This window comes from Lontra canadensis, unplaced genomic scaffold (genome assembly GCF_010015895.1).
Source record: "Lontra canadensis isolate GAN:19392208 unplaced genomic scaffold, GSC_riverotter_1.0 scaffold380, whole genome shotgun sequence".
In the NCBI taxonomy this organism is placed as follows: Eukaryota; Metazoa; Chordata; class Mammalia; order Carnivora; family Mustelidae; genus Lontra; species Lontra canadensis.
This window is the reverse complement of record NW_022631374.1, coordinates 73,490-98,970: the sequence shown is the minus strand read 5'-3', so window position 1 is coordinate 98,970 and position 25,481 is coordinate 73,490. Positions and strand designations below refer to the sequence as shown.

Here is a 25,481-nt window from a genome sequence, read left to right as displayed (position 1 = left end):
ATCTTGCTATTTGTGATGAGAATGAAGTCTGAGGGCTTTGTATTAAGTGAAATAAGTCATAGAAAGACAAACACTTTAATTGTACTCATATATAAAGCCTAAAAAAAAAAAAACAACTTACAGAGAACAGATTGGTGGCTATCAGAGACAAGGGATATGGGGTGTGGGAGAAATGGGTGACTTTTTTTTGATTTAAGTAAGTTGATTTACAAAGCCCTGAAATCACCTGATTTCAAATCACTAGATCTGAATGTCAATAAAAATACTCCCTATTAAAACCTGAGTAACAAAGTATGTTTGTGTGTGTGTGTGTGTGTGTATACACACACACATATATACATATGTGTATATATATATAATCAATAAAAGCAATGAGGTTTTAAAAAATTTTTTATTTTTTAATTTCAGTGTACCAGAATTCATTGTTTATCACACCCAGTGCCCCATGCAATACGTGCCCTCCATAATACCCACCACCAGGCTCATCCAACTCCCCCCCCACACCTTCAAAACCCTCAGATTGTTTTTCAGAGTCCATAGTCTCTCATGGTTCATCTCCCCCTCCAATTTCCCCCAACTCCCTTCTCGCCATCTCCCCATGTCCTCTGTGTTATTTCTTATGCTCCACAAATAAATGAAACCATATGATAATTGACTCTCTCTGCTTGAGTTATTTCACTCAGCCTAATCTCGTCCAGTCCTGTCCATGCTGATACAAAAGTTGGGTATTCATTCTTTCTGATGGAGGAATAATACTCCATAGTGTGTATATGGACCACATCTTCCTTATCCATTCATCTGTTGAAGGGCATCTTGGTTCTTTCCACAGTTTGGCGACCATGGCCATTGCTAAAAGCAATACATTTTAAAAATCAAAAAAGTCATTGGAAAGTCTGAATAAAGAATTTATATTTAAAATCACAAATAACATTAGGGCATAAAAGGGGGGCAAAGATACAGATAAAGGTAAGATGTTTTAAATTGTAAGACATTTCGGGGCACCTGGTTGGCTCAGTGGTTAAGCCTCTGCCTTCAGCTCGGGTCATGATCTCAGGGTCCTGGGATCGAGTCCCACATCGGGCTCTCTGCTCTGCTGGGAGCCTGCTTCCTCCTCTCTCTTTCTGCTTGCCTCTCTGCCCACTTGTGGTCTCTCTCTGTCAAATAAATAAAATCTTTAAAAAAAATTGTAAGACATTTCAATTGTTATAATTTATATAAAAAAATGGATGGTTTCCCAGGAAGTGTAAATTATCAAAATTAGCTCCAAAAGCCTGGAAGAAAACTGAATAGAGCACAAAGTAATTTAGAAGGTAGATATCTAACCCCCAACTGCAAGAAAAAGTGAAGAGTTCTTCCCACCTTGAATAATTTTAGTCTACAAAACAATCAGGGACATAGTTTCTGTGTCATTCAATTTGTTGAGGCATATTACAAAAAAAAATTACATATTACAAATTTCAAATTCCACGAAGATAGCTTAATGCAGATATCAAAATCAAACAAGGGTGATTCAAAAAACTTTTTTTGGTTTATAAAAAGTTTATTTTTTAAAATGTCTCTCTTATGAATATAGGCATAAGCTCCAAAATAAGACATTGGCAAATGGAAATGCAGCCATTTATTTTAAAAAGAGTTTTAAAAGTTAACATGTTAAGTAAAAAATAAAAGCAAATTAGTATTACAAAATGCTGTGAAACCATCGTGTGAGTGTGCACATGTGTAAATGCAAAAGAGTCAGGAATGGGTCACAAAAAAATAAACAATGGCCACTAGAGGACAGTGGGAGGTTTGGTGTGAAAGAGAACTGGGAGGGGAACTTTATTTTGTATCTGCAGTAATATTTTCATATTTGTTGTGGGTGAACTGTGGTTCAACTGTGGGTGAACTGCTAGAGTTCTGTAATTTACAAAGAAATTTAGAGTTTAATAATGGGATCAAATAGTGAAAGTTCACGCCAAGACCCAGAGGGCAAAATCTGGAGGTTCAGATCTTTGTCTTTCCAGAGAAGTCTGAGGACTCTCCAGTTGCCCATAAAACACATTCTTCCGTAGGTGTTGCAGTCAAGACAGCAATAAATATGGCAGGCATCAGCTTTGAGCAGCATAGTCTTAGAACTTTAAAACGAGAGGGCAACAGTTAGTTTATTGCCCACTCCTTTGATGAGGAAACTGAAGCCCAGACAGATTGTAAAAGGTTAGAGAAGGCGCTCTCTTGCCAAATACTCTTCTCTGGGTGCAAATGTTCTCCTTAAGCATTTAACAATACTCTTTAAATTGAGTAAACATCTTTAATAGGGCATTCATGTGGTTGCTACTATGCATTGGGATCAGTAATCAACTTGCAACCTGCTGCTAGCATTATAGCAACATAACCTTAATTGTCCTGTAAGGCAAGAGGATAAAATTTAAGTGTATCATGAGTGAATACAGAATTACTGGGTGATTAGTTATCTGGAATATTCTTCATTTATATAACATCCTTAAATGATTTAAAATATCTATGCTCCCTATGAAAATGTTACATAGGTTCCCATAGAAATATCTGATTTACAAAAACATACACATATGAGCAGCTGCTTGCCGTTAGCTCCCTAAACTTCACCCCTATGCAGATCTTTGATTCTCTCAACTTAATCCCAAAGGGTAGCCAAAGGGCCTTAAATAGATGTTGCCACCTAGTGGTTGAAAAAAACGCATAATTTATTAGAAACGCCTCTCCATTTGCCTTAGATGTGCATAGCTAGTTTATCTCCGAGTTCCAGGAGGTGCTGTACTTGCTGAAACCTTCCTGTTCATAGTACTGAATTACTGTTCGCCACTTAAAAAACAAAAAACAAAAAACAAATAAACAAACAAACAAAAAACTAGCCATCAGGTCTAGGGAGAGCAAGCTTTTTGTTTGATAGAACAAATGGGGCATTTGGAGGATATTTGGTTTTGCATGCCGAATAGGGGGCTCTTCTTGGTTTTGGTTACTGGTTAGTCTAATAAAATTTATGGATTTACAAAATACATTACATATGTTTTCCTAAATAACTTCCCTTATTCTCTGCTTTCTGATAAGGAATCAAACATTAATAAACACATTTCTCAAGTCACACCTGAGAATTTCTACAAGTTGTGATGACGTGAACTTTTTGTGATAAAAGTAACAAACATGGGCTTGAGTAATCACTCTCAGAGGTGAATTATCCTAGGCATGGTCACCTTTTATCTTATACTCACAGAAGAGGAACTAATTGCCAGGTTGAATTATCCATCATTTAAAAAAAAAGAAAAAGATCTTCCTATGACTGAAACAGCTACAGATTGCATTCTTTGCACTCTTGAGGAGCTGATAGGGTCCCAGATGGAGGTTTTTCCAGCAAGCTGTCAAGTGATCCATCCCTCAGAAACAACCATATCAACCAGCGGAGTTGCCTTTCTCTGCCAAGAATTATATTGGGTCAGGTGGGAGAGGCCAGGATATGATGAATCCAGGAAAAATAAAGGACAGAGAACTGTGTACCAGAAATGAGAAAGAAAAAAGGTGTAAATTACAGTTAGATTCTAAAGGTCATATTTGGAGTTCTTTCATAGTGACTTGATGATTTTGTTCCTTGCCACTACTTTCTTTTATTCTTTCTGGGAAAATAGACTTCATGGCATTGATGCTGAGGGGTGTTTTTGTGTGATTTTGATGAAATTAAAATGACCTGTTAGGATAGTAGTGCCCAAAGCATACTAAATTATCAATAAGCCAAGGGCCTTTAAATGCATAGCTAAAGAAGATAAAACAGGATAATTTGAAATAGCAAAGCTAAAGTGATTGGAAATGAATGCACAGATTTAACCAATAATTTACAACAAATCTGGAAGTCTCCCTTGGGATTCAATGACTTTCATATTAATCTTATCTAGCCTTGGACACTGCTATTCATCTAAGTAGTAAAACCATGGAAAAGTATGCATATTCCATTCTTACTCCAGTATACCTTTGAGGTTGAAGAGATAAGTTGTGGGTGAACTGCTAGAGTTTTTGTGGGTGCTCTGTGTGTGTGTGTTTCTGTGTGTAGTATTAATAATCTATTTTATCTTCAGTCATTGTAAAATGCTGTAGAGGGTTATGAAAAATATCCCTGTTCCACTCTATTTAGTACAGGGAACTCTTACATTTCCTCTAGAAACCAATTATCCTCAATGATCTCCTTTATACCAATCTATTAATAAATACTTAATAACTACACTCTATGCAAAACATATTAGGATATTAATCCTACACTCTATGTAAAACACATTGAACCACTTTTGCTTATTATGTATTAGAGCTTGCTTTCCAACCTGTCCTCATCATGACATAACTACAAATAATAACTGCTTTCTAACACACCTTTGGGCAAAGTCACCACTATAGAGAACTCTCTGGCAGATGGCACGACTCATCCAGTCTTCTTAAATAATCCAAGATCTTTACTGAAATAAATTTTAGAGTATTCAGATATAATTTCAGCTGTGGTACAATTTTAAGCGGTAAAAAAATTTAAATTTTTATCACTTAAAATTTTCTATAGCCATTGATATCTTGTGGGACACACGAAACTGTTGGTGGCCCTCCAGTCTGGCCCCATGTGCACTTGGGAAGCTCTGTACTACAGAAATAAGATGGCCAATAGAGATGAGCTTACCTTTACTGTTCTCAGTGTAGGAAGAATCTGAACCAGCACTTTTCCATAGTATATAGATTTCATATGGTCTCTTATTGAAAGTCACATTCCTTTTCAGCACTATTTTTTTTTTTTTAAGATTTTATTCATTTATTTGAGAGACAGAGAACATGAGAGGGGAGACGATCAGAGGGAGAAGCAGACTCCCCACAGACCTGGGAGCCCAATGTGGGACTCGATCCCAGGACTTTGGGATCATGACCTGAGCTGGAAGCAGTTGCCCAACCAGATGAGCCACCCAGGCGTCTCTTCATCATTAAGTTTTTAAAAAGAGCGTGTTAACTCCTATCATCAGAAATTTCTTACTTGGTATCTGCTCTCAGCTATTCATAAAAGTCCTTGTCCCTGTTACCATTGTTCCTGTGTTTTTGTCCTTTCTCTGCTTAAGTTTGAATATTTAATCTTTAAAAACTGATGGAAAAGCCAATAATCTTAAGGCAGGGGAAAAAAGACCAATGTGGGGCTCCTGGGTGGCTCAGTCAGTTAAGCCTCCGATTCTTGATTTCAGCTCAGGTCATGATCTCAGGATCATGAGATCTGGCTCCATGATCAACAGGAAGTCTGCTTGAGATAATCTCCCTCTCCCTACTCCCTTCCCCCTTTCTCTCTCTCTCTCTCTCTCTCAAATAAATAAATGAATCTTATAAAACAACAACAAAAATGTGAGCTGAGAATAAAAATAACTGGTTAAAATACCTGGTGGTCCAAGTATTGCTGGTATTGGTTCAGCCCATTGTTATGCTATTACTCTTCCTAACTACAAAATTAGTTTTTTAAAAGGTAAGCATATAAAGCTGACTAAATCCTTCCTTTTGAAAGCTAAATAACACCATTTTTTCCCCCTGTCTTACAGTGATAAGGTGATTAGACTTACTCCCAATACAGAAGAAGAAGCAAATGCACTGAAGAAAATATACCACCAACTTAAGGTAAGGAGCCTCCAGTCACTTATCCCTTATGCCTATAGTGTGTTTACAGGGCTTTGCTGATGGGAGTTGAATAAGTGGAATTAATTAGCCAAGGGGGAAAAATGCTAAGCGATAACTTGAAAGAGCTTTTAAAAGATAAAGTTACTCAAAAGATGATGTATCTTACCCATTATCTATTTATGACTTCATTTATTTTTTCATCTCCCTTAGTAGCATGTAAGCTTCATGAGAGAGCTTTTCGTACACTTCTGTCATTGCTGTGATGGCAGTGTCAGGAATATCCTACAAGTTCAGTAAATGTTTTTTCCTGTTTTTAATGAATGAGTGAATTTCATTTACAATTTTCCAGAGTTCACTTTTTCTTCTTAAAATTTTCCTGATGATCATCTATACTTCCATTCTAATTAAATTCCAGCAGAAGTGAATTGAGGAAAAAGAAAAGAAATTCAAGTTAATTAATTTTCATATGTTTCAGTGGGTCAGATAAGAAAATTCTGTTGGCAGAGGTTGAAGGGCTCTGATTATTCAATTTTGGGTGAATTTTGTGGATTTTAGAGATAGAGAATTTCTTATCTCCCTAATACTGCATATACTTGAGTGTTAGCTTTAGCTAGAAACTTATGATGAAAGGTGTAGTGATGGGCTCTTTTCTAGGCCTACAAAGAACAGAGGCAGGGCCATAAAATATGGGGTGGTTTAGCTTCTTTTTAATGGCTAGCAAAACATTACCAGGAAGGCCTCCTTAAACTCCAAAATGAGATAGAAAAACATGTGTCCTAAATGTCTGTAGGACAGTCCTACCTAGAGAAGATATTAGGAGGAAAAGAGAGGAGGGATAGTCTCAGTGGCTTCTGGAAATATTTGTAATTATCAGATTTTTGGTCTTTTATTGTTGACTTGATTTTTCTCCTTGACATCTTTCCTTCAAATATTGAATGTACTTCTAAATGAAGTATGGAACTTGGAATTTATTCATTTCCTTTCTTTCTCCTCATTCCTAGCTTTTACACATGCCATACACATTGTCTAATTTAAGCTTGTGTCTCTATACAAGGGCCCAAAGTGAAAATGCAGGAGGACCTCACCCCAAATCGTGATTGTATCTGGTACCAGAGAGGCTGCTCACCAGACATTTCCTAAACCTCTTCTTCTCAAAGGAATCTCTGCTTCAGGATACTGACATGAACTTTCCTATGATCATTAACCCCAGCATAGTCTTTTCAAGCAGCAATATCTGAAACTATCTATACAGCCCATTAGGAACTCAACATTTGCAAAGAAACAAAGCAGTTTTCAGGTAGAACCTCCCATCTACATTAAAATTGTTTTTTAGATACAGCATTGGAAAAAATAAAATAGCTACTTTATACCATGAAGTCCAGTATCTCAGGAAACAAATATGCTTAACCAAGTATTGGGGAAAAAATATTTGTGAAAGAATGCCCCCCCCAAAACACACACACCTTTTGTAAACATATTTACATGGTAGATCTTACAAAGTCATAAAAATGAAACAACATAGTTCTATATGTGATAAGTACTCATCATTAGCAAAAGTAATAAAATTTCATCAGTGAAGACTGGGAGGGTTACTTAAAAACTCTTCTAAATCATAGTAGATGGAACAAAAATGACATTGGGCATAGAAAGGACTGTAGACACTGAGGAGAACACATTATATTGTGCCCTTTTCTGTACACACTTCTGTATACACTTAAAAATCCTGCATATTTTCATTTAATTCTTGAGGAAAGTTAGTAATCTGAGGGGAGGAAATGGTTTGGATGTGAAGGAGTTTAGAGGACAACTACGAGAAGTCAAGGAAAGGGGACTGATGAGGAAGAGGGGAGAAGAGTGAAGGGAAGCAAGGGGGTTAGTATCCGAATGTTGACAATGTTCTAGTGGTTTCACACCACTCTGAGTCACTCTGAGTGCTTCCTATAAATTGTTTCCTTTTAACAACTCTATGAGGTGGATAGAGTTATTGCAATTTTACAGCTGAAGAAATTAAGAGAAACAGAATTTAAGTAACTTGCCCTGGGTCACAGTGTGGCATTGGAGCACACATTGGAGACAGCTCCAAACCCTCTAGAAGCCACGTGAAGTCTGCCTTCTGCCTCCAGTCTGTTTACTCTGATCATTCTCCCAATGGAGAGGAAAAAGGCCAAGTTTGCTGGGCAGTGGAGCCTAGACTCCATGTGTACATTGTCATGTTCTCATTTACTTTATTCCTTGAGTCACCAATATCACCTCCAGGTTCCGAGATTTGCAAGACTCACAGTTCAGCCGAAAATCCTTTTCACAGTTTTGATTTATAATAGCAAGCAGATACAAAGCAAAACAAGCAATGAGAAATACCAATGTCATGAGGTCCAGGAGAAACCAGGCACAGGCTTCCAAGAACTGTTTTCCTGTGGAATTACCACAGGATGGTCCCAACAAGGATCATGATAACACCAAGGAAGCTCATTATAGACTTAGTGCCCAGGGTTTTTATTGGGGTCTAGTCATGTAGTTCCCCTCTGCCAAGCACATACTATAATTTCAGATTGTCCAGGGGAAAGCATGAGCTATCTTGTTTGCACAGTTTAGGTGTGCAGTGGAACCACCCTTCTCAGATTTCAGGAAGGATCCTCTCACGCTAAGTTTCCAGATGCCAGCTAATGGCCACACTTGCAAGTAGGGCTTTCTAAGAACAGGAGTTTCAGGCCTGCTATGTTAATTTTTCTGCATGTTTCTTCATTTCTTTTTACCAAAGAAATAGTGTTATTGGGTTGAAATTTGAAGCACTGAGCTTAAATACATTTCTGTCTAAAAGAATCATGTTAACTGGATGTCATTTTAAATTCAAATGATTTCATCGAGTGATCCACATGTACCACTGAAAGCAGCGGTTCTGGCCAGGCAGAGAAAGCAGCCTGCAGAGAAGAAAGAAGATGACTGTCTATCATCTTAAGCCCTGTGGAGCTGATGAGATAGAATTGGCACTGTTGTTAACAGCTCCTTTGCACACCCCATGCTCTGCCTGCAAGGGAAAGGGAGCTTTTAGTTGCCCCCTTTCCCTAAAGCACAGTGTGGGAGACAGAATTCTAAGATGGCGCCAAAATTTCTGCCCCCTGGTGTATACACTCTGCATAATCTGTCTTCGAGTCTGGCCAGGGCTTATGAATATGATAGAATAATCATTTCCTTGATAGATTACATTATGTGACAGAAGGGAGATAACCTGGGCTGGGCCTCACCTGATCAGATGAGCCATTTAAAAACAGAGCATTGGGTTGCCTGCGTAGGTCAGTGGGTTAAGCCTCTGCCTTCGGCTCAGATCATGATCTCAGGTTCCTGGGATTGAGCCCCATATCAGGCTCTCTGCTCAGCAGGGAGCCTGCTTCTCCCTCTTCCTTGCTGCCTGCCTCTCTGACTATTTGTGATCTCTGTCAAATAAATAAATAAAATCCTAAAAAAACAAAAAACAAAACAAAACAGAGCATTTCCAGGTTGCCTGAGTGGCCTAGTAAGTAAAACGTCTGACTCTTGATTTTGGCTCCGGTCATGATTTCCAGGGTCATGAGATCTAACCCTGCACTGGGCTCCACACTCAGCAGGGAGTCTGCTTGGGATTCCTACTCCCTTTGTTCCTTCTCTCTTTCTCTGCAATAAATAAATCTTAAAAAAAAAAAAAGTATTTCCTCCAGCTGTTGACAGAGAAAGGAGTCAAAGAAATGCTCCTCCTGGCAGTCAAAGAAGAATCAAACTGCCACATTTTGAACTGTCCATAGGAGCCATGTGATAAGAAATAGTGTTGGGCTTGAGGAGGTGAGAGCCACCCTCAGCTGATAAGCAGCAAGGATATAGGGATGTCAGCTCTACAACTATAAGGAATTGAATTCTGCCACAACCATCTGAGCTTTAAAAATGACCCTGAGGTCCAAATGAAATCATAGCCCAGCTGGTGTCTTGCTTTTAGCTCAGTGAGACCCTGAAGAGAAAATCGAGGCAACTGTTCCTGGACTTGTGCCCATCAGAACTATGAGATGGTAAATGTCTGCTCAGTTTGTGGGAATTTTCTCTGTAGTGATAGAAAAGCAACAGAAATATGACAGAAATAGAAAAGCAATAGGAAAATCATACACCTGGTAACAACCTCTTCATCCTGGTCTTTTAATGGCTCTTAGTTTAATAGCATATACGGATACTTTAAGTTAATTTTTCTGACTTGTTTGGCTATAACTAAGCATCTTCGGAAAAGCGAAAAGTGAGTGGGATACGTCTTTGGCTCTAAATTCACAATGTCTTCTCTGAAACAGGAACAAATGCAAAATGTCTATGCATTGTTGAGTGAAATCAGAGAAGGTACGGTCACAGCATAGATAATTAGACCTAGAACCACTGTTACAAAGATGATTACTTTCCTAATTAAATTTTATGGTTTTGCTGAAGAATTAAAACAAAGTTAAACAGAAAACCGTGCCTCCACAGAAATGGGTTGAGAAAGCACCAACCAATTAAATTGTTAATTAAAAGCATAGCCATGATTTAAATAAAGCTAGGATGGAAGGGAGACAGTTTGCAGGTGAGTAAAATTAGGGTCTGAACATCGTGCTCTGCCTACATTTCTTCATAAATTTTTTTGTGCTCTGAAGTAATACAGATGCTTTATGTAAGATCACAAAATTCTACGTAGAATTTATAGATTCTGTTAAAAATTAATGATGTTTCTGTTTCTAGTTTTCTCATTCAGAGAGCTATCAGATTAAAAACTGTCCTGTATCCAAAAGTCTGATATTTTTCAAACTAAAACACAGCCTCAAAAATTAAGTTGGGTTTGTCAAGTACCACTGAGTGGGATGTCAAGAATTATGAAATTCATGGGGAAAAACTGCACCATCCCTTCTCTTTCTCTTGTATGTGATATTCACAGCTGCCTTTCCCATGTGTGACCCTCCCTCCTCAGTACTGTGGTGAAGCTGGCAGTTCTCTAATCCTTGGTACTCACACAGATCATACACTTGAATCTACAGGAGCTTTGGAATACTTGGGGTCCTTGCACCTTTAAAAGGTCTAACATCCAACTGGACAGTTTATTGATTGGGAAACTTGTGAGAAGATGGGTGATAGAATTCATGCTATTGGAGTCATTTGTCCCCATCTTCATTAGGAACTGATGGTGCCGTTATATCTCTTAATCATGGTTATGGTAGGCAGAATTCTGAGATGGCCCTCAGGATTCTTGACCCTGGTATATACACACCTTCTCCCAGACACCTTCTCCCAAACACTAGTCTATGTCCTGTTGTAAAAGCATTTTGCGGATGTAAGGAAGTAAGGAAGGTCCCAAATCATTTGACATTTTAACAGGGAGATTGTCTGGGTGGGCCTGACCTAATCGTGGAGAAATAATGTTTTCTCTAGCTGGTTGCAAAAGAGGAAATCAGAGAAATGCACTCTTGCTGCCCTGGGAGGAAATGAAACATCACTGCTGAGAACTGCCATGTAGCAAGAAATTACAGGGGGCTCTAGTTGCTGAGAGCTGTTCCCGGGTTGACTAGAGGGAAAGCAGGGACAGACCTCAGTCTATAGCCTCAAAGAAACAAATTTCACCAGCACTGGGGAGAATGTAAAAAGATCCTGAGTCCCAAATGAGACCACAGTCTGAGCTGACACCTTGATTTCTGCCCTTTGGCACACTGAACAAAAAAAAACCACTCCCAGGGAAATGGTGAAATAATAAAACAGAGAGGTGAATTTGTGGTAATTAAGCAATAAAATCTAATGAGATGGGCTTCGAAATCCAGTGAGTTGGTGAGCTACCTGAACACAAAGGAGCCTTATAATGATATTGAAAGATAAAAGTGAAGAAACCAAAATTTAAATCTGTCAGTATGTTTGGAATAAGAAATAGCATTTCCATCTTTTTTGTTGAAGTCTTCGTAAAATAATAAAACAACATTACTTTTGCTTTCTCTAGCATGATTTTTTTAATATATTTTTTTATTTCTTTTCAGCGCAACAGTATTCATTGTTTTTTGCACCACACCCAGTGCTCCATGCAATCCGTGCCCTCTCTAATACCCACCACCTGGTTCCCCCAACCTCCCACCCCCCGCTGCCCCTTCAAAACCCTCAGATTGTTTTTCAGAGTCCATAGTCTCTCATGGTTCACCTCCCCTTCCCATTTCCCTCAACTCCCTTCTCCTCTCTAATTCCCCTTGCCCTCCATGTTATTTGTTATGCTCCACAAATCAGTGAAACCATATGATAATTGACTCTCTCTGCTTGACTTACTTCACTCAGCATAATCCCTTCCAGTCCCATCCATGTTGCTACAAAAGTTGGGTATTCATCCATTCTGATGGAGGCATAATACTCCATAGTGTAATATGGACCACATCTTCCTTATCCACTTGTCCGTTGAAGGGCATCTTGGTTCTTTCCACAGTTTGGTGACCGTGGCCATTGCTGCTATAAACATTGGGGTACAGATGGCCCTTCTTTTCACTCCATCTGTATCTTTGGGGTAAATACCCAGTAGTGCAATGGCAGGGTCATAGGGAAGTTCTATTTTTAATTTCTTGAGGAATCTCCACACTGTTCTCCAAAGTGGCTACACCAACTTGCATTCCCATCAACAGTGTAAGAGGGTTCCCCTTTCTCCACATCCTCTCCAACACACGTTGTTTCCTGTCTTGCTAATTTTGGCCATTCTAACTGGTGTAAGGTGGTATCTCAATGTGGTTTTAATTTGAATCTCCCTGATGGCTAGTGATGATAAATATTTTTTCATGTGTCTGATAGCCATTTGTATGTCTTCATTGGAGAAGTGTCTGTTCATATCTTCTGCCCATTTTTTGATATGATTGTCTGTTTTGTGTGTGTTGAGTTTGAGGAGTTCTTTATAGATCCTGGATATCAGCCTTTTGTCTGTACTGTCCTTTGCAAATATCTTCTCCCATTCCATGGGTTGCCTCTTTGTTTTGTTGACTGTTTCCTTTGCTATGCAGAAGCTTTTGATCTTGATGAAGTCCCAAAAGTTCATCTTCGCTTTTGTTTCCTTTGCCTTTGGAGACATATCTTGAAAGAAGTTGCTGTGGCTGATATCGAAGAGGTTACTGCCTATATTCTCCTCTAGGATTCTGATGGATTCCTGTCTCACGTTGAGGTCTTTTATCCATTTCGAGTTTATCTTTGTGTACGGTATAAGAGAATGTTCGAGTTTCATTCTTCTACATATAGCTGTCCAGCTTTCCCAGCACCATTTATTGAAGAGACTGTCTTTTTTCCACTGTATATTTTTTCCTCTTTTGTCGAAGATTATTTGACCATAGAGTTGAGGGTCCATATCTGGGCTCTCTACTCTGTTCCACTGGTCCATGTGTCTGTTTTTATGCCAGTACCATGCTGTCTTGGTGATCATAGCTTTGTAGTAAAGCTTGAAATCAGGTAACGTGATGCTCCCAGTTTTATTTTTGTTTTTCAACATTTCCTTAGTGATTCGGGGTCTCTTCTGATTCCATACAAATTTTTGGATTATTTGCTCCAACTAGCATGATTTTTGAAGGAGAGAAAATGTTTCTCATAATCCAGGCAGATGTCCAAATGCAGTTCTGGATTAAGTTTCAGGAACATAAATTTCAGATGTGGCATATAGTTTTCTCTGTGTGACTATTGGTAATTAGTAAACTCAATTACAAAACATTAAGAGAAACAATGCAATATGTGGAAAAAACAGGAATACATTAAAAACATTCCTTCAGGGGCGCCTGAGCGGTTCAGTGGGTTAAAGCCTCTGCCTTCGGCTCAGGTCATGATCCCAGGGTCCTGGGATCGAGCCCCGCATCGGGCTCACTGCTCAGCAGGGAGCCTGCTTCCTCCTCTCTCTCTGTCTGCTTCTCTGTCTGCTTCTCTGCCTGCTTGTGATCTCTGTCTGTCAAATAAATAAAATCTTTAAAAAAACAAAAACAAAAACAAAAAAACATTCCTTCAAAAGTAAAAAAGACATACAAACAAAAACCTATGGCATTATCATGTTGATTGATTATCTTAATGATTCTTTATTTACTCAGCTGGGTAAATAACATGACCATGGGCCTATGCCATAGTATTTTTGGGTTGACTATGTTTCTTTTGTTTGTATGACTTTCCAGTTTTAGTGTTTAAACAACCTAGTTTGAGACTAGCCTTTATTTTTTTAAATTTTATTTTATTTTTTGTGTGTGTGTCCCAAAATTCATTATTTATACATCTCATCCAGTGCTCCATGCAATACATCCCCTCCTTAATACCCACAACCAGGCTCATCCAATCTCCCACTCCCCCACCCCTCCAAAACCCTCAGTTTGTTTCTCAGAGTCCATAGTCTCTCATGGTTCATTTCCCCCAACTTACTTCTCCTCTCCATCTCCCAATGTCCTCTCTGTTATTCCTTATGCTCCACAAGTAAGTGAAACCATATGATAATTGACTCTCTCTGCTTGGCTTATTTCACTCAGCATAATCTCTTCCAGTCCTCTCCATGTTGATACAAAAGTTGGGTATTCATCCTTTCTGATGGAGGCATAATACCCCATTGTATATATGGACCATATCTTCTTTATCCATTCATCTGTTGAAGGGCATCTTGGTTCTTTCCACAGTTTGGTGACTATGGCCATTGCTTCTCTGAATATTGGGGTATAGATGGCCCTTCTTTTCACTACATCAGTATCTTTGGGGTAAATACCCAGTAGAGCAATTGCAGGATCATAGAGTTTCATTTCTTAAGGATTCTCCACACTGTTTTCCTAAGTGGCTGCACCAACTTGCATTCCCACCAACAGTGTAAGAGGGTTCCCCTTTCTCCACATCCTCTCCAACACTCGTGGTTTACTCACACTAGCTTTTAAACTTTAGTCACTCTTAATGGATGATACTAACTGCCGTAATTGAAGTTCTTATGACTGGACAATTTAAGAAGTCAGATCCAGCAGTCTCCCATAGAAGATGATCTTAGGATTGTTCATGCATCTGCCAACACCTGTCATTTCCTCACTCATTTCTAGTGGCTGGCAGGCAGTGAGTTGGGATGACAGGACAATTAGACCATGTGTCTCTCATCATCTAGCTGGCTGCCTGGGTTTATTGACTCAGGGATCACAGGGATCCAAGACTAAGAGAAAACTGACAAAGTTCCTAGAATCAAAGTTTGGAACTCCAATTACAACACTTCTGCCACTTTCTACCAGCCAAAGGAAGTCACAGGGCTAGCCCAGGTTTAAGGGATGGATGCGATGATTGCAAGTTGTGAAAACATGGGAAGAACCTGTGGTCATTTTTGTAATCCACCCATCCTTCTTCACCCACATATCCATTCTAGTCTGTTGTCAGCTCCAAGGTGGAAGATGGCAACAACTCACTTCTCTGCTTTCTCATTGCCACAGTCCTGGCCCTGATCATCTTCCATTTGAATCACACCAGTTTCCCAAGTTGCTTTTATGTCACCTCTCATATGAGTCCTATTTATTCTCCATACTGTAGCCAAGGTGATCTTTTTGAAATTAAAAAAAATTGATCATGTTACATCTTTACTTAAAACCCTTTAAGTGTCTCCATCATCAACAGCAGTAATTCCCATGCCAGATTGCTCATCAAATCACCTAGGAAGATTATACTTGGCCACATTGCCAGAAATTGACTAGATCCCTCAGGTGAAGTTGGTTATTAGTATATTTTTAAAACCTCTCTAGGTGAAATTCCATATATAGCCAGGGAAATAAATCACTGGCCTGGGGTATAGACTTCAAACTCTTTGCCATGACCCATAGGGCCCTTCAAAACCATTCCCAACCTGTCTCTCAAACATTTCTCAGCTCCATCACTATTCTTGGCTCAGTGTTTATTACCCTAACCACACTAAACTGATTGTGGTTCCTCTCCTAAGTGCCTTTTCTCAAGCCATTCCTCTTCTCTGGAATGTTCTTCTTTTCTTAGTCTACTTGGCAACTAGATTAGCAAGATTAGGTTAAAGCATCCACTTCTCCCTGAATTCTTTGACCCTCAGCAAATTCTACAGAATGTTATATCTTAGCATTTATGTCACTTTACGCTTACAGTACTTTTCTCCTCCATTTCATCCCCACTAAAATGAGTTTCTTTCAGATCTGAGACTTAATGGATCTCTGAATTGTGTATGGTGAATACAGAGGCATTGATGGAAGAGAATAGTGACTCCAGCTAGTGCTAAAATGATTATGTGCACAGTCAGGTCCCCAGGAACATAGCCCAGCTGAGACTTAGACCATTACTCCTTGACCCACCCCTTGGGTTTCCCTTTTTTTTTTTCCTGTCCTTTACAGATCGCCCTTTGCATTTGTTCTCATGATTTCACATGGAAAAAATAACAAGGTTTGAGTGTATGGTTTGTGCTTTGTCAAATGTGAATTTCTCACCGTTTCCACTTTAAAGGGCTTTACCACATGATCAAAAATACAGGAATAGAGGAAGTTCTTTTTTCAGGGTCAGGGAGGGGGCTTCATGGTGATATACAGGTTTTCTATCAAGTGTATAGACTTTACTTTGGTGCCATTTCTTGGACCCATGAACTTAGAGCAGCCTTTGCATATTCATCAGTCAACAAGGCTGCACTTTATTAAAGGAGTTTCCGATTTTCTACCATACTTTTTTCTAGCTGCATAAATGTGGAATGATTGCTGCTGCCTTACTGGGTTTTAGAGGTCATTGTTGGTGAGAATGAAACCTGGACCACACCATTTTTAGGGAATTGAGTTCTCCCCTGATGACTGATGGAAAGGCATCAGCATGTAAATGAGTATCAATGACCTATGGGAATTGACGATCACAATCTGAATGCATTTATTAGATATTTATGTGAGGCCTTGTACAGGTCAAATGTGGAAAACAGCTAGCATGGTGATTAATAGGAGTATGACCTCTGGAGATGTACTTTTTGGGTTCATATTCAGACTTTTCCATGTACTAGTTGTAGGAGTGTCGGCAAATTACCTAGTTTAATTTTTCTGTGCCTCCAGTCTCTAATCTGTAAAGTGGGGAAATCCAGAAAGAGTTGATCATCCAGTGAGTTCTTAATCCAGTAAGGAATACACAATATGTAAACAAATAACTGCAGAATAGAGAACCCCCTAAAACATACTACTTATCATTCTTCTTTGGATAGGATCTGTTTCTGACTTTTCTTTGTTTCCCTGGCGCCTGGTAGTAGTAGGCACTCAACAAATCTTGACTGAATGAACAAATGAAATTAATTCATCCATGTACTGGCCTAAAAGTAGAAAAACAAATGTAACTTGGATTCTAATCAAGAGCATAAATAGGGCTGAATAAATATTCAGAAGATCAAAACAATGAAAATATAAGTGGAAAGAATTACTCTAGAACATTGGGTTTAAGGGTTTGAGGAATAGCAGGGGTGTGAGTTAGGGGGAAATCATCCATCTCTTCAATTACTAAAGTTTTATGGAGGAAGTAGGATTTCTGCAAGAGCCTGATAAATTTCTTGAGAGACCCATCTCTGAGATAAACCATCTTGTGTTAGCGTTTCACGTAACTTTCAGATTTTGTCTTGGGATGTTGACTAATTCAATAAATATAATAATGTTAATTATCAAAAATATTTTAACTTGAAAATCAGAGCTCAGGTATTCTGCTTAGGAGTCATTTTGGTTTTTTATATAATCAGAAATATCTGTATCTCTTTAAGCCTCTGATACACTTGATTAACAAATCAATTCCTTTCTTTTAACCTAAAAACAGCTATTAGAGATGACTATATGGCAGTTTTCTTTGCCCTAAAAAAATTCAGAGCAGCTTTTGTATACTCATCAACCACAGCCACAAAGACTTTGCTTGATTAAAGAAGTTTCCTGTTTCCTAACATTTTATTTTATAGCTGTATAAATGTAAAATGATTAAAATTCCCATGGTCCCACAAATATATTTCTTAGATCTTTTCCTGATAATTGCATTTGCTTTGAGGCTATCCGATCACGAGTATTCTATCCTTTCACATTTCAGTCATATTTTGAAAACGGACTATGATCTAAGAATCAGTATCCTGGTTTTGAGAAAAGAGAAGGTACAGAGCATGGAACATAATCTAGCAGGGGAAAAACATGGCCCCAATACAGGGACTGGTGATCTTTGATAGGTGGACAAATTTGCTGGATGCCAGCAGACTAGAGTTGACGTAGAAGAAACTGTTCATTATTCTTGATTAATAATATGTTTTAACTAACCAACCATGTTTTATCTTAGTATATTTAAATAATTGAGAACAAACCTTAAAAAGTTTTTCTAATATGAAAATTTGAATAATGGATATGATGCTAAGAGATTGGAGAACTATTGGCAATGACTACAAAATTTCTATTTTAACAAATCTAAGGTCGATCTATAAATCACAGATCCTATCTATCATATGTTTTTTTTTTAAATACTGGGGAAAACACTTTACCAATTATAAAGAAAACACAGCAGTGATTTTAGAATAACTAAATCTTAGGGTTGCCTAATTACTTTCAGGAGTCTAAGAGCTCTAACTAGTCAAGAGATCAATTGATCAAGGTTGGTCAAGATAAATGATACATATGAATGTTGAGCTTCACAAGACTCAGAATATTGCCTAGAATAATTTATTCCTTAATAAATTTTACAAATAAGTTATGAATCATATAATCACTAGTGGATTTAATCTCAGGTGAGGAATATTAGAGACAGGAGCAATAAAAGTTAATTCTCTCACCGGTAATATTTAGCATCTTTTTCTTCATCAAACCTATGAATAAGGGTCCCTAGAGAATGTCCATTAAGCCAAAAAATGGCATCAATGGATGAGAAGGGAGCATTCATTTCAGAGGGTTATAATCAGAGTTGTAGGTAATTTCAATAAAACAGAAGGTTGAGACTACTCCTGAGTGACCTTGTGCCAGCCTCACTGGACTTGTTCTTTGTGCCTCTGTGCTTTCTCAATCTCTCCCTCCCCTCTTCCTTGTCAAGCCCTGATCCTGATGCTCTGGAGATGTCATCTTCATGGACTTTTCTTCTGTTTGTTTCAGCCCGCTAGAGTGCTGTGCGGACGTACTTACTTTCCTCTTGCTTGAGCTCTGGTTGGTGTGAATTAACTTCTTAAAAGCAGGGAGAGTCATTCTCATCTCTATTCCCTGGGGTGTCCACAGGAATACACATTCAGATGTTTATAGCCTGGTGGAGCGGAAGCAGAGAAAACCAACCAGTGGAGTACAGAGGGTAGATATGGAGAAAACATTCTGAGCATTTGGAGACAGCTGAAAATGATCCGTGCTGATTGTCATGATTCTGAGTCTCTAACTGAATTGTTAAAATTGCCTTTTCTTTGTCCCGTACAATGTCTACCATACCATGGGTCATTAGGCAAGGTATAAATACTTAAATCCGTGGTACCCAAGGAGCCAGGGCAAGCCACACTAAAGATGTGATTTGGGGAAACTAAATATAAACTAGAGATTTGTGATGATGCCAACCATTAACTACTTTATTTCTATAGCAGAATCATTTTTTATTCTGCATGTGGTATTAATATGTGTGTGCTTTAGTGGTGGGAAAACTTGAAAATTCCAAATTACTTGCTATCTTTATGAGAGGCTGGTTGAGTAGGGTGTGTGTATGGGGGCATGTGTAGGTGTGTGTGTGAGAGGAGTGTTTAGTACATTATTTTGAAAGATAATAGTCTGTTATGTGGATGTATATTAGTTACAGCCAAATTGGATGTTTCCATTTGGCAAGGAAGTCGGGATTTCTGAAACTCAGGCCTTAACCAGTAGGTTGGAAGACAAGACCAATTAAAGCATTATGAAATGTGTTTTTGTTGCTTCTGTCCTATCTGCCTTGGGTTCATTGTCTTATTCTTCAATGATTTTTTAATCTTATGCCTAAAATTTTATTTTGCGTAATTATGAAGTAGAGGTACATGTTTACATTTATGTAAAATATTTGCTGCGTAAAGTTTTTTTTTTTTTTTTGGTTTATTCTCTTAAAGATCTCTATTTTTTTTAAAAAGTCAGCAATACAAAAGAAAAAAAAGGTTCAGAAATACAGAAATTAAAGTTATCTTAAGGAAAAATGCAGAATAATGCTTGCCAAATTTTAGACTGTTAGTCACACAGAAAGGAAGCATCAGAGATTATAGGGAAATGTGACCTTACCACAAATAATGAGTTCAAAATGCACATCTATAACTTGGTGTACCTATTAGTATGTAAGTGTTCTGGACTTTCAGAGATTCCTGCAGTGACCTTTCTATGGTAGACTGTTACACAACAAAATTGCATTTTATCTCCCAGGGCACTATACACCCAACCTCCCCTTCAGTTAAGTATGTCCATACAACTGGGCATATCCATTGGAATATACACAAAGTGATATGGGCCTTCTTGGGCCAAGACTCTGTAGAAGGAAGTTTTCCTTCCAAACATTTTCTCTTCTGCCTGAATGGCATTAATAATAGGGCCCAAGAGGATGAAGCCATGACATGGAAAATTTCTGGATCCCTGAGACCGAGGAAAAAGCTGTCTACCCTCAAATATCCACATTTGTTATATGACCAAGGAACAAACTTCTCTTGCATTTGAGTCATGATATTATATTTGAGCATTGTAAGGGAGAAAAAATAATTTTCTCTCTACCCTTCTGAGTTCTTAGCTGAGACCCTTTGTAATTAAAAAAAAAAATTAACAAAAAACTCCAGAAGTTTATTAACATGTATACTGTATTTACTCTCCTGTAAGAGGCCTATATTCACTCTTCCCCAAAATGTCATTCAAGTCTAAATTGTAAGCTATCCTGAGGTTACTTTTTTCCTGGGTATCTCCAATGAATGGGCCTTTCAAAGATAGGTGGGAGGTATGATAGTTTGTGACAAGGTTTATCTGTGTGTGGTACCACCTTCTAGTATCTCCTGTGATAAATCCCTTGTTGATGAAACTCCTGGTGAGGGGATTTATGACACATCCTTTTAGAGGATGGTTTTTAGGCTGATAAGGGAAGTAAAGAAAAAGTCACTGTCTTTATTTGCTATTTTAAAGTGCCTACTACTCAAAAAAATCAGTAAACCAAAGCAGTGTACTTTGAGGTGGCATGTTCTAAATTCTTCAATCATATTTTGGGGTGGCATATTCTGCTACCTTTTAACATTATCACAACTAATACTGAAGATGGAGTATCAGAGTGCTACCTTAACAAAAACAAAAATATATGGCATTAGATTAGCATTTGGGAAGTAGGTGGAAGGAACATAGATATCACAATCTGGAAAGAAAAGGCCAGTATTATGCAATAACAAAACATTTGGTAACATTTGGTAAAACTATCAACTATACTTGGAAGACAAAGAAAATACCTATTTCTTCTATAGCTCTGAGGAGAGTCATTGCAAATACCCAGAATATTAGCTTGTGTTGGTTCTTCTCTTGTTTATAGAACGATTTTACAAGAAAGACCTAAATTTAGGCAAGAAGTGACCAGTGTATAAGCAGAAGTAAAAAGAAATTGGGAGTACAAAAGGGTAAGAAAAAAAAAAAACAAAACACTTGTAGATCTGAAAAAAAAGAAAATAAGACCAAAAAGAGTTGTGAACAAAAAAGATCCGTTACGATTCTCTCAGGTTTAGGGATGCCTGGGTGGCTCAGTGGGTTAAAGCCCTGCCTTCAGCTCAGGTCGTGATCTCAGGGTGCTGGGATCGAGCCCCCGGGCTCTCTGCTTAGTGGGGAGCCTGCTTCCTCTTCTCTCTCTCTCTGCCTGCCTCTCTGCCTACTTGTGATCTCTGTCAAACAAGTAAATAAAATCTTAAAAAAAAAAAAAGATTCTCAGGTTTGCAAAGTGACTTAGATTTAGGGAGTTACTTCTCTACCTTTCCATTGCAGTGTCATCCCTAAATCCCCACATTTCAGAAATCCACCCACCAGCAAGGAACAGCTGTCTCTGAAATAAGAAAAAAATTATTGATTTTGAGCCAGGCCACACCCTGGGTCTGTTTGTTGCCAAAGCTGGTGTTACTTTAACAGAGCTAATACTTCTAAGATTGACCAATCTCTGGGACTCCTAACCATAAACTCTGGACTCACTGAATATCACAGTCTAAAAAAGCTAGCATAGTTTGTTATGTGTGAAAGACACTATGTGTGAATCACACTCTGGGCTATGGGGATACATCAGTGAATAGAAACTGAACCTTCAGAACAAGGAGCGCAGAGGTATTCATTAGGTCATTCAGAGTGGGGAGAAAACTCTACAAATTTATTCCAAATTTATCACTTACACATATTTATACAGCCAGACTTCCTTATCCACTATTCCCCAAATATGTCCCATATGTCTCAGTCTCTAAGCCTTGTTTATCCAGGTGTATAAATGTATTCCAAAATGTATATTAAGTGACTACCATGTGGTAGGCATTGTTCTGGATGCTGAGGGCTACAGCAATAAACAAAAATCAATAATCCCTGTCCTCATGAAACTTGTATTCTAATGAAGGGAGATAGGCTTAAAAAAAAAAAGTAAAAAATACAGCCCATCAAATGGTCAAAGTTGCAGAGGAAAAAGTAGGGAAGAAGGTTGAGGGACATGAAATGTAGTTTTCAGTAAAATGATCAGGGAAGACATCATTGAAAAGATGGTATTTGAGCAAAGGTTTAAAGGAGGTGAGGGTAAGCTATTAATTCCCTACTTTTAAGAACGTTTGCTGTCAAAAGGGCCAGTCTCAGGTGTTAGCTTGTCACAAGTTTATACCAACTGCTATAACTCAATGTGTTTATTGAGCACTGGAGGAACTTTGTTATTCTCTTGTAGAGTCTGTTCTCAGATTCTGGTTTTCTTACTCAAGCACATGTCCTCATTCACTTGTGAGTTTTAGGGAACCACAAACCAATTTGATAAGGATAACCCATTTTTAATAAATTGCAGCATACTCTCAACTCCACACAACTTTCATTACTGCCCAACATTCTGATATCAAAAATTGACATTTTCTCAACATCGTTTTACTTTTTTCAGCCAAAATGCCACTTATACACCCTTCCACATAGAAATTCTATCTTTCATGCTTCATACATAATGGATACATTTTCTTTGAAGATGTATAGCACATCCTTAATCCAAAAGATGAAAAGTGTTAATGACACCCATAGACTGAACGGAGTCAAGGGGGCAGGGTAGTGTAGAAACAAAATAGAGAGAGACCTGTGAGATAGTTTGCAAAGCCAAACAATTACAGGATTTAGATTCAGTTTGATCTGGGGTTAGAAGAGCGGCTTTCAAGATAACTTAACACTTAATAATTCAAGTTATGTAACTTGGTTATTTTCAAAACGAGGGTGGAAAGAAAAACATGATTCACCTAGGAATCTTTTTCAGGCTGCATCACTGAAAATATATCACAACCCCAGGTTATCTTTCAGAGGAACTTAGCAAACACTGACTAAAGATCTGAATGTTCCCATTACTCTTCAAAGAACCTAAATTAAGATTTTTTTTTTAACAAAAATGCATGAACATGCTTTAGTGACTCACTTTCATTTGCTATCCATTTAAAATTTATGGATCCTTTCTTCCTTTTAGTAACATCCTTCATTTCTCTTGGAAAACCATAATCCTAAAAGAAGTATAATAAAACACACAACTCTTTCATGAGTAAATGTGTTCATAATTTTGTAAGTTAAATGAATTTCTGAATTTTTGTCCTCAAAGAATTTAAGAAGAATTGCTTAAATTAAGACAGTTTGGAACAAATTCTGCACCCATCTCAACTTGGGAGGTCAAGAGTACATGTGTGTAATTGCAAGCTCAAAATGACCCTCTATACTTAATTTGTAAACACTTCAAATGCCGCCTTCTTAGCACAGTGGGCAGCATGTCAGTCTCATAATCATAAACACTTCAACAATGCAAGTCCTTAAAGTTTTGAAGGATAATCCATAAAAACAAAATGATCCTCGGATCTAAAAGCATTTTGTTTGAGGATATAACACACAGAACCCAAATTAAATATCAAAAATAGGAACTTACCTCGTTCCAGTATGGTCACCCAAAGTTTTGTATCAACTTACTTTCTCATTTGTAATAAAACTATTGGCTTTTCTTTTTTTTAAGGAAGATAAAGCAAGCCCAGGATTATAAAATTCTTATGTAACACTTTCCTATCAAGGGATTCTAAACTTTTTATAAAACGTTAGTTTATGTAATTCTCGCAGCTCCGAAGCAGGTTAAGAAATGACAAGTGGTATTTACAATAGGCTTTATCTCATTTTCTGCTAAGGAATGAGTCACAGTTACTCTTGAAGCTGAAATGAAGCTATAATTTAACACCTGACTGAGGTGCTGCTGGCCTGACCTTATTCCACTTCTCTCCGAGTTAAGCTGTTATGTTCCAATTTTTATCTTCTAAGGTTTGGCTGTAAACTGACATCATCGATACCTTCACGTAGAACTCCATGAGAAGAGGAAAATGAGAGAATCCTTTGACTTGATAGCAACTTTTATTTCCATTTTAAAGGAAATAAATATTTAGGGTGTTGAGTCTCAGTACATCAGGGTTATTCTGCTAATGAGTAATTCCTTTTTGTCTTGAAATCTGTAGGGCTCAGATGGACTTAAAAAAAGTGGAATGTGTTTATTTTTTAATACGTAATTCAGTACATTAATAATGTTCAAAATTCAAAATGTTTAGAGGATATATAGTAAAAAAAAAAAAATCTCCATCCCATTCCCCCACAGAGGATGCCATTCCCCCACCCTTCCCCCATAGAGGATGCTACCAGATTCTTATAGAAATATTAGCTACAAATCCAAGGAGGGAGGAAGGAAGGAAAGAAACTCATAACATATAGATATATATATAGATAAATCTCTATGTTCTTTTTTCATTAATTATGACAAACTGTCCACATTGTTCAGTTACTTGCTTTCTTCATTTAAAATATCGTGGCAATTATTCCATAACAAAACACAAAAATTTTGTCATTCCTTTATATAGCTGCATAGTCCTCCATTGCATTCCATTCCATAGACTTCCATTTAGTCAGTCTCCTGATAATATTAAGATTCTTTCCAATCTCACACTATTACTGTTGAAATGAAGAACTTGATTGAAAAGGCATTTTATATATGCACAAGTAGGATAAGTTCTCAGAATGGAATTCCTGGGTCAAAGAGGATATGTACTTTGATTTACAGATATTTTCCAAATTGCCCTCCAAAGAGTCTACCAATTCTACCAGAAATGTACGAGAATTGCTATTTCTCTACATCCTTGCCAACATGGTGTACAAGCAAACTATTTAACTCATTGAGACTTAATGAATTTTTTTAATTTTTGTTGATGTAATCTTACTATTTTTTAAAATACATAACTGACCTATATCATTATCTTCCAGATGTGTATGATTCAATATCTGTATACACTGCAATATGAACACAATAAGTATAGTTAACATTCATCACTATACAGTTTCATGTAATGAGAACTTTTAAGATCTACTATCATAATTTTCAAAAATACACTATAGAATCTGAAAAACATATTGGAGCTTCTTGTATTGTGATTTAGTCACTTTCAAGAAAATGTGGAAATATAAAGCAAAAAGTGGAAAATAGTATCTTAAATATGGTATTTAAAGTATATATCCATAAAGCATTTGACAGATTATAACATTTGTTCATAATAAAAGCCCTCAACAAAGTAGATCTAGAGGGAACATACCTCAACATAATAAAGGCCTTTATGAAAAACCCATATCCTACTCAATGGGGGAAAACCCCTAAGGTCAGGAACAAGAAAAGATGTCCACTCTCCCCACTGTTATTCATAGTTC

The 25,481-nt window shown here is 37.7% G+C and overlaps 1 long non-coding RNA gene across 1 annotated transcript; it reads left to right on the top strand.

Moving 5' to 3' along the window:
* Positions 1-2,956: 2,956 nt before the first annotated feature.
* On the top strand, positions 2,957-18,997 carry LOC116862919. Its single transcript, XR_004381734.1, has 3 exons — positions 2,957-2,970; positions 9,979-9,981; positions 18,960-18,997. It is a non-coding gene; the product is annotated as an uncharacterized LOC116862919 (long non-coding RNA).
* Positions 18,998-25,481: the final 6,484 nt, after the last annotated feature.